General features: G+C 45.3%; 1 non-coding gene across 1 annotated transcript; it reads right to left on the bottom strand.

The window, feature by feature from the left end:
- Window positions 1-7,227: 7,227 nt before the first annotated feature.
- LOC147005165 (U6 spliceosomal RNA) lies at window positions 7,228-7,332 on the bottom strand. Its single transcript, XR_015047039.1, has one exon. It is a non-coding gene; the product is annotated as a U6 spliceosomal RNA (small nuclear RNA).
- Window positions 7,333-9,881: the final 2,549 nt, after the last annotated feature.

Raw genomic sequence — 9,881 nt, forward strand, 5'->3', positions numbered from 1 at the left:
TTGAACCAGGTTTAGATAATTTGCCTGAGTGAGGGCTGGTGAATCTGAAATTAACACAGCGATTTCTCCAACTCTAGGGTGTAGCTTGAACCCCTGCTTGGGGGAAAGCTTGGGAAGCTAGTCAGCTCATCTGACGGTTCAGAATCCCGACTGGGAGCATTGAGAGGCAGCGTTAAAGATCTTCAGCTTTGAAGCGGGGAGAACTTCATTTGGAGTCTGCGTCTCATCCCTACTGTATAAATGCGGTTCGACGGGCTCACCTTTCTGCACGTTAGTTTCTTCCTGAGGAGAATAACATCAGCAACACAAACTCTTTGGGCCTTGGGGGAATTACATTTGTGAAACATTAATTGCTGTTTAAACTCAATAATGATAAAGCCCGGCTGAATGCCTGTCAGCAGGAGTTTCAGCATTTCCTTATTTGTCAGTAAAGTTGATGAAAACCGTTTCATCTGCTTTAAGTGATGGACAGAGGATGTTGGCTGAGCCCCTTGGAAGCCTGGGGTTCCCCGTAGCTGTACATTGTTGCTAGAAGCCTCGTTCTCTTATTCTTCAGCTCAGGAAGTAAAATGGGGGCTTCCAGGAAGCTTGCTTGGACATAGAAACTGAGTGTGATATCAAAACACTGGGGTACACTAGTCTTGTCCTTCGACTCTGCAAAATGTAGGTCTAATTGGCTAAGACCAGGAGAGATAATTAAGAAACTGTGTTTCTATCAACTTGAACTAAGGGCTTGTTATCTAGAATCGGGTGATTTGCATATCCAAAGCACAAGCTCATTGCTATCTCTCCTGTAGAGAGGAGGATACCATATCTAAGCAATCTAATTTCAGAGAGATTACAAAGCAAACCAAGTTAAACATTAAAAAGGCCAATAATGGCTTTTTATCATTACATGGCTCTCCTCTAGGCCAGCACAGAGCGATCTAGGTGGGTAGTTACCAGGGAATACTTAAATAACAGATACCTTGCAATCAGCAGGCCAGCGGGAGAAGAATGGTGTTTGACGTCATACAAGAGTGTCTAAGAAACAAAGCCTTGCCTTAAGAAGAGAACAATTTACTTGGTGAGCAAGCTATAAAGCAACAGCTCAGCTGAGCTGTGTACTAGATAAACAGTGCAGACCAGAAGCCTAAGGGGCTAGCTTTCCCATTATAAACACAGGCTGTATCATTTAATTATGGGCAGCATTCGGGCTACAGGACCTGGCTGGGCAAATTTGCTTTTACTCTTCAAAAGGGCTGAGACATTTAAGACTTAAGGTTTAACTCAAGTGCATTGGGAAAGTTCACTTTAACTCTGTGTGGATAATAGAACCTATTTTAGAAATTCTAATTCATCTCTCAGGAAACTGCCCCTCAAACCCTAAGTATGCGTACAATTTTGGGGAGCTGAGAGATCCCCTACAGTTCACCCATGAACCTCACCTTAGAAATCCTGTTTTTAAAACTCTTTGCAGCCCAGTCATGAGCAGCTGGGTTCTGATCTCCAATATTCAAGCATGTGGCTTGTTTATGGAACCTCACCGCTGGGGCAGAGGGGGGTTAGATAGAAGGGGCGGGGGAGACAGGAGAATCTCTGAACCTGATTGGCTAACCAGTCTGGCCAATCAGTGAGCTCCAGATTCAATTGGGTGCCCCTATCTCACAATGTGGGTGATTTTAAAGATAACCTTTCCAGCTGCAGCATCTCTGTGTCTAGATTTTTCCTCCCAATGATGCTAGCACAGCTGGAATGGGGGATTCTAACGTTTGGGGTTCTATTCTCAGACTCCAGGAGAGTCCTGTGGTCTCTGAGAGCCCTTCACAGGGGCCCCCTGAAGGCTGAATTTCATTTCTGCCATCTTTGATTTATTTTTTAATCAGACAGAGAATAAACAGAGAAGGGCAAGATGTCTTCTTAGCCTCAGTTCACAGCTCCTTAAATTAAAAAGGGAGAAAAGGACCACGTGGGAAATGTCCTTAAATAATAGGCAGTATAGGGGAGGTGACCAAAAAGCAGGCAGCTGGCTGGCTCTTGGAGAAAAAGGAGAGGATCCCATTAACTTTGCTCCACCCTAGGGGCCAAGTGGAACCTAGGTTCCTGTCACATTTCAGGCCCCAGCAGAGTGTAAGTTCTTTATGGTGGGGACTGTGACTACTCCTAACTCTGGGGTCCCAGTATGTACATAGGATTGAGGCCAGGGCAGGGGGTCAATGTGAGCTTCCAAAACGTGTGACATTAAAGACAAAGTCAGACCCAGACTGTCTTTCCGTGGTCCCTGTAAGCTCCTCCTGTGGCCTAGAGGCAGATGACAGCAGGCAATGGATCCTGGGGTTCCCTGATCTGTCTGTCTGTTTCTGCCCTAGTGTGCTTGAAGGTCAAAGTCACAACAGAAAGCTGGAAGTCAAGACACAGGCACTGAAGCCTTTGGGAAGCTGCCAGCAAGTGACACTTGCAAAGGCAGTGCCCACAAACCATGGCTTTAGAACTGAAAGGTCACACTGGGATTATGTCTGTAAGTCTATGCAGGTTCAGATGCAAGGCCTGGAAAACGTCACCCCAATGACAGTGATATGAACAACGGGAGTGGCTGATTCTCTGTCACATCAGAGGGCAGAAGATCCGGGCCACTGAGTGTCTTTTATCTTACTCAAGACTCTAGTCCTTTCTCTGAAAATATAAAAGTCTGAATGTTTACCAAGGGATGATGGGACAAAATGACAGCCTTCCCATAGAAGAAATGACAGAAGAAAGAACGGGGGCTGCTCGGCAGAGTAACCTACCCATCCATGCTAAATCTGGACCAGACCCTGCTTTAGGAAGGCTCCAGTAGGAAGCCTTTGTTAGATGGGTGTGACTGGAAGTGGGGTCAGGGGTGGGGGTGGGGATCTTCCTGGCCACCGTATCTCCCCTCTACCTCCTGAGCACAAAGAACCACCACAGGCTTGGCTCCTGGACTCGGCCGGCATTCATCCAGCCTCATCATATTTTTCTTTCTGGTGTGGAGCCAGATACAACCTAGTCTCCTTCTTCTTGAGCCTTCAGATCTTTCCTCTGGTTTAGTTTCTGGTGAGGACAGGTCAGGGGACCTCACACCTGACGTTTACTGATTCAGCCTGTCCTGGCTGGGTTTGTGTGGCAACTTGACACAGACTGGAGTCATCACAGAGAAAGGAGCCTCCCTTGAGGAAATGCCTCCATGAGATCCAGCTGTGTCTTAGTCAGGGTTTCTATTCCTGCACAAACATCATGACCAAGAAGCAAGTTGGGGAGGAAAGGGTTTATTCGGCTTACACTTCCATGCTGCTGTTCATCACCAAAGGAAGTCAGGACTGGAACTCAAACAGGTCAGGGAGCAGGAGCTGATGCAGAGGCCATGGAGGGATATTATTTACTGGCTTGCTTCCCCTGACTTGCTCAGCCTGCTCTCTTATAGAACCAAGACTACCAGCCCAGGGATGGTCCCACCCACAAGGGGCCTTTCCCCCTTGATCACTAATTGAGAAAATGCCTTATAGTTGGATCTCATGGAGGCATTTCCTCAACTGAAGCTCCTTTCTCTGTGATAACTCCAGCTGTGTCAAGTTGACACAAAAATAGCCAGTACAATTGACCCCTTGTCAACTTGACACACAAACACATCACTAGTAAGCCTCAACTCTTACATTCTTATTCATCTCCAAGATCTAAATAACTTTAAAAGTCCTACAGTCTTTACATATTCTTAAAATTTCCATCTCTTTTAAAATCCAAAGTCTTTTTACAATTAAAAGTCTCTTAACTGTGGGCTCCACTAAAACAGTGTCTTCCTTCAAGAGGGAAAATATCAGGGCACAGTCACAATCAAAGCAAAAATCAATCTCCAACTGTCCAACGTCTGGGATCCAACTCACGATCTTCTGGGCTCCTCCAAGGGCTTGGGTCACTTCTCCAGCCATGCCCTTTGTAGCACACACATTGTCCTCTGGGCTCCAGATGCCTGTACTCCACTGCTGCTGCTGCTCTTGGTGGTCATCTCACGGTACTGGCATCTCCAAAACACTGCATGATCCCTTCAGTACTGGGCCTTCAATTACAACTGAGGCTGCACCTTCACCAATGGCCTTCCATGGCCTCTCACTGTGCCGAGCCTCAGCTGCTCTGCGTGACCCCTTCATGCCTTCAAAACCAGTACCACCTGGGTGACCCTTACACATTACCAAGTCCCGCTGCAGAAGGAGTACAACCTTGCCTATCTCTGGAACACAGCCTCTTTGTGCTTTCAGAAAACACTTCCCAGAAGATGTCACCTCAACGATGCTGGTCTCTTCTTAATCACCGCTAATTTCTTAGCTCCAGCTAACCAGCATCAATAGTCCCAGTAATGCAAAGTTTTTGCTTTAGTAGTTCTGGTATCTTGTTAATCACAGCTGATTCTTCAGCCCCAGCTAACCAGAACTACAAAATCTTCACAATCAAAACAGCAAGGGCCCTGAAAAGAGTCTTTAATTTTCCCTCTGAAATTTCACAAACCAGACCTCCATATTCTGCACTGTTCTCAACATTATCTTCCAAGCTCCTACACAACATCTGACAGAGCTCTTAACAACGAATGGATCTTCAAGTCCAAAGTTCCAAAGTCCTTCCACAGTCCTCCCCAAAACATGGTCAGGTTGTCACAGGAATACCCCACTCTGCTGGTACCAATTTGTCTTAGTCAGGGTTTCTATTCCTGCACAAACATCATGACCAAGAAGCAAGTTGGGGAGGAAAGGGTTTATTCGGCTTACACTTCCATGCTGCTGTTCATCACCAAAGGAAGTCAGGACTGGAACTCAAACAGGTCAGGGAGCAGGAGCTGATGCAGAGGCCATGGAGGGATGTTCTTTACTGGCTTGCCTCCCCTGGCTTGCTCAGCCTACTCTCTTATAGAACCCAAGACTACCAGCCCAGGGATGGTCCCACCCACAAGGGGCCTTTCCCCCTTGATCACTAATTGAGAAAATGCCTTACAGTTGGATCTCATGGAGGCATTTCCTCAACTGAAGCTCCTTTCTCTGTGATAACTCCCTGACCTGCCTGAGTTACAGTCCTGATTTCCTTTGGTGATGAACAGCAATGTGAAAGTGTAAGCTGAATAAACCGTTTCCTCCCCAACTTGCTTCTTGGCCATGATGTTTTGTGCAGAAAATACAAACCCTGATTAAGACAGCCTCTTCCTCATCTGTTTGTTTAAAGCTCTAGCAGAAGCCCAGGGTTGCTAGAGAGGGCTCTACAGAAGGAGACTTGCTAGGTGCTTCAGAGAGGGTTGGATGGGTTCAGGCCCCTATTTTAGCTCAGAGCTTGAACCAAAGGAATCAGAACAGACTAAATTGTTTCAATCGTGATGCAGAAATGGAAGAGGCAGGCAGTTCTACAACAATCTCCAGTGACTGATAAATGGTTTCATAGACTGTGTGGACTGCCAGGTATTCTAGAAGTGTCTCAGAATCTTCTGGGTGTCTACTCAGCTCTCTGGTCTCAGAATCTTCTGGGTGTCTAGTCATCAAATAATCAAGGTATGTAAAACTTCTTGGACAGCCCTCAGCTCTGGGGTCAGATATTAGTCAGATACTGTGTCACACACATCTAAAGACAGGACTGTGGGTGCCATTGCCTTGGCACCTACCTGGACGTATCACAAGGCATCTACACACACGGATGGATGCCGCTTCGCCTCACTGCATGAACCCTGGCTGGAAACTCCCAGATCCTGCTGAATGTTTCTTGGATTCTTTCTCTACTTCTCCAGAGACTGGGTTAGAAGGGTCAGAAGGTAAATGAGGACCCCAGGGAACGCCTGACTATTATCCAGTTCCATTTCTAGAAAAGATTTCCTCTTCGAGATAAGGAAGAGACAACATTCCATATACAGGACAAGGCAAGAGTCCCACAGAGTCACATTCCTCAACAGTGAAGGGGCCAGAGACCCAGTCACCCCCTACACCTTGAAAAGCCATTGCTTTTCTTAGATATCTTGCTGCTACAGGGTCCACAGAGGACTTCCACTCCTGTCATCCCCAAATGCCAATGCCCCCATGTCTAGAAAATTTATTAACTGTTCTTAATCATAATGCTCAATGTGCAGAGAGATATGCTCATGCAAACATTTGTTACTGGTCATAGCCTGATAATGACGTCACCTTAAACAAGTCCCAGGCTCAACATGTCTTGGTCCTGAAGATAAACAATTGGAGCCGGGCAGTGGTGGCGTACGCCTTTCATCCCAGCACTTGAGAGGCAGAGGCAGGCGGATTTTTGAGTTCGGGGCTAGCCTAGTCTACAAAGTGAGTTCCAGGATAGCGAGGGCTATACAGAGATACCCTGTTTCAAAAAAAAAAAAAAAAAAAAAAAGCAAAAAACAAAACAAAACAAAAAACCCAATTGGAATGGAAGGCCATATGGAGTGGAAACCATAGCTCATGGTTTGCTATGGGCAGGTAAAGTGTTCTTGGTTTTATTTCTGTTGAGGTAGCTCTTTGCCTGTTTTAGAAACACACTTTTAAAAGATAAATAAATGGACAACAAACGCACTGCACAGCTGACTCCAGGCTTGGGTCCCTGGACTCCAGCAAACTTAGGGTGAACCTTTCAAAGTGAGTTCAACTTCACTCCAGCTAACTGCCAGAACTGCCCAGGAGGGAGAGGCATTGTTTAATGTAAATGGCCTCTTCAGCATGCTTATTAGCAGCTGCTGCTGGGTTGCTCCTTGAGGAAGAAGGCCCAGCAGGCACACCAGATCGCCTACAAATGCAGTAGCCAAGATAGTAGCTGGGTGAGTGTCTTCCTTAGGGTTTCTTTGCTGAAGAGACACCATGACCAAGGCAACTCTTTTTTTGTTTGTTTGTTTTTTCGAGACAGGGTTTCTCTGTATAGCCCTGGCTGTCCTGGACCTCACTTTGTAGACCAGGTTGGCCTCCAACTCAGAAATCCACTTGCCTCTGGCTCCTGATTGCTGGGATTAAAGGTGTGAGCCACCACACCCAGCCCAAGCAACTCTTATAAAGACGAACATTTAATTGGGTCTGGATTACAGTTTCAGAGTTTAGTCCATTCATCAACTTGGCGAGAGGCATGGCAGCAGGCAAGCAAACATGGTGCTAGAGGAGGAGCTGAGGGTTCTGCATCTCGATCAACTGTATCTAGGAGAAACTCTCTCTCCTGCCCACTGCCACAGCGATGCACTTCCTCCGATAAGGCCACACCTCCTAATAGTAGTGTTTAGGGGAAAATTGTAGACCAATCATGACTGTGTGCCGGCTACCCTTGCACAGAGACCATGTTGATCTTTGTAGTGTTTCAAGTTTAATATATATGCTCTGAAGTGAACACTACATCTGGTAATTCCCCCATGCCACTGCTCCCTGTCCCGCGTTTGTTGTTGTTTTGATCCAGGGTCTTACTCTGTAGCCCAGACTTGACCAGACCTTGCAGTCTTTCTACCTCAGCTTCCCCAGTGCTGGGGGAACAAGAATGTGCCTCCGTGTTTGTTATGAATAATGATGTAGTTGAGTTTTGCTGTTACTTTTGTATCTCTTCAGACTTTTATTTTGTTTTATTTTATGCATATGAGCATTTGTCTGCATTCATGTATGTGCAACATGTTCCTACTTAATACCAGAGGGGGCCAGATGAGATCCTCTGGAACTGGAGACATAGATGTTCGTGAGCTGCTCTGTGGGTGCTGGGAACTGAACTCTGGTCCTCTGCAAGAGCAACTGATGCTCTTAACTGCGGAGCCATCTCTCCAGACGATTGCTTTTGTATGTCTCTCTGAAAAGCTCCATAGTTTTATTTCTTTTTCTTTTTCGGTGCTAGGGATTTTGTGCCTGGAACCTGGCTCATGCTAAACATGAACTCTACTAATGAGCTATATCCCTTACCCGTACACCCCAGCCAACTGGTCTACCTCAATCATCCATTTCAGAAGTAGTTACAGGCATATGGCTATCCTCTGTGCTTACATCTGGTTTTTATTTGCTATGTTTGTCCTTCATTTTCCCCTCTTTTCCTGCCTTATGCAGTTTCAATCAAGCCAGTTATATTATTACAATGTCTTTCCTGTTTTATCATGTTAATTATAATTCTTTTTTTTTTTTAAGATTTATTTATTATATATAAGTACACTGTAGCTGTCTTCAGACACTCCAGAAGAGGGCGCCAGATCTCGTTGTGGATGGTTGTGAGCCACCATGTGGTTGCTGGGATTTGAACTCTGGACCTTCAGAAGAGCAGTCGGGTGCTCTTACCCACTGAGCCATCTCACCAGCCCTAATTATAATTCTTTAAAGATTATTTTCAGGGCCTGGAGATTTGGCTCAGCACTTATGAACGCTGGCTGCTCTTCTAGACGACCAGGGTTTGGTTCCTAGCCTCTACATGGTGACTCAAAAAGAATCTATAACGTCAGTTCCAGGGAATCTGTTGCCCTCTCCTGGCCTCATTGGGCACTGCAGGCAAAACACCCATATACCTGAAATAAAAATAAAGGAAAAAATGCTCAAATGTTGTATTTATTCTCTCATATGTCACAACTGGACCACAGTTTCCTCCCCGCCTCCCTTTCAGTCCCTCCGCACTCCATCTCCTTCTCCCTCCATTCACTCCTCCATTTCCCATCAGAGAAGGGCAGGCCTCCCAGGCATAGCAACCAAACATACCCAGAAGTGCTGTAACTGGGCCTTGAGGTAGATCAATTCCCAATTTTCTAAGAAACTGCCAAATTGATTTCCAAAGTGGCTGTAGAAGTTTGCATTCCCACCAGCAAGGGAGAGTGCTCCCCTTGCTCCACATCCTAGCCAGCATGAGCTGGCACTCGTGGTTTTGATCTCAGCCATTCTGACAGGTGTAAGATGGAATCTCATTTTGATGTGCATTTTCCTGCTGGCTAAGGATGCTGGACACTTCTTTAAGTGCTTCTCGGACATTTGAGATTCTTCTGTTGAGAATTCTTTGTTTATATCTGCACCTCATTTTTAATTGGGGCATTTGGTTTGTTGGTGTCTGGTTTCTTGAGGTTTTGGAAATCACCCTCTGTCCGGTGTGGAGTTGGTGAAACTCTTGTTTTCCCATTCCATAGGCTGCAGCTTTGTCCTTTTGACTATGTCCTGTGCCTTACAGAAGCTTTTCAGTTCCATGAGGTACCATTTACTAATTGTAAGTAGTGCCTGAGCTACTGGTGTTTTGTTCAGGAAGTTATCTCCTGGGCCTATGCTTGCAAGGCTCTTCCCCACTTTCTCTTCTGTCAGGTTCAGTGTGTCTGGTTTTATGTTGAGGTCTTTGATTCACTTGGACTTGACTTTTGTACAAGGTGATAGATATGGAACTATTTGCATTCTTCTAGATGCAGACAACCAGCTAGAGCAGCACCATTTATTGAAGATGCTTTCTTTTTTTTCCCCACTGTAGAATTCTGGCTTCTTTATCAAAAGAGCAGGTGTCCATAGGAGTGTGGATGTATGTCTGTGTCTTCGATCGTATTCCACTTATCACTTGTCTATCTTTATGCTGATACCATGCATGTGTTTATTACTATAGCTCTGTAATAGTGCATGAAATCTGGGATGATGATACCTCTGCAAGTTCTTTTATTGTACAGGATTGTTGTAGCTATCTTGGGTTATTTTGGTTTGTTTGTTTGTTTAGGAAAAATCTTTTTAAAAGAAAAAAAAATGTTTTGCTTGGACCTGTAAGACTCAGCAGGTGAAGCCACCTGCTGTCAAGTCTGACAATCTGAGTTCCATACCAGGTACTCACATAGTGGAAGGAGAGACAGCTAACCTTTGACAACACACAAAAATAAACAAATAAATATAAATAAAAACAGCTTAAATGTTTTAGCATCTACTCTAGACATTTCAAGCATAACTTTTTAAAACCTA

Source organism: Mus caroli, unplaced genomic scaffold (assembly GCF_978045245.1).
Source record: "Mus caroli unplaced genomic scaffold, Mus_caroli_1 scaffold_4, whole genome shotgun sequence".
NCBI lineage: Eukaryota > Metazoa > Chordata > Mammalia > Rodentia > Muridae > Mus > Mus caroli.